Genomic DNA, 668 nt, shown 5'->3' on the forward strand with positions numbered 1-668 from the left:
TCTGGGTAATCTTTTTTTCGTTTGGAACTGGTGATCAAACTCATGAATTCATGCTTACCAGGCAGGGACTATGCCACTGAGCTATATATCCCAGGCCCCAAACGGTAGGCTTTAAAAAAAAGGGGGGGTACTCTTTCATTCTCCACACCACCTCCTCCCACCTCAGCCTCCCAAGTAGCTGGGACTACACACATTGAACAATATCCTAGTATGTGGATATATCACACAAATCCATCAGTCAGCTGATGGATATTTAGGTTGTTTCAACCTTCTGGCCATCATGAGTAATGCTGTTGTAAATACCCATGCTTATTTAGCAGTGCTGGGCAACAGCTACACCACACCACCGTATACAGCTTTTCACATGAATGTTTTTCTCTTGGACACTGGAATTGCTGGGTCTTGTGATACTATGTTTACATCTACCCAAGGGCCAAAGAGGTGTGCAACATTTTACACACATCCTCAAAAAATGTGCGAGTTTTCTAATTTGTCCTCGCTACCACCATTCTTTTTTTAAATTTTTTTTTATTTGTGTGTGTGTGTGTGTGTGTGTGTGTGTGTGTGTGTGTGTGTGGCCAGCTCAGCCTACCAGCGGGCAGGGCTGGCATGTGGTGCTGGGGGATTGAACCGCGGTCCCTGTGCTTTGCTAAGCTTGTTCTAAGTAG

Source organism: Octodon degus, unplaced genomic scaffold (genome assembly GCF_000260255.1).
Source record: "Octodon degus isolate 3935 unplaced genomic scaffold, OctDeg1.0 scaffold00130, whole genome shotgun sequence".
NCBI lineage: Eukaryota > Metazoa > Chordata > Mammalia > Rodentia > Octodontidae > Octodon > Octodon degus.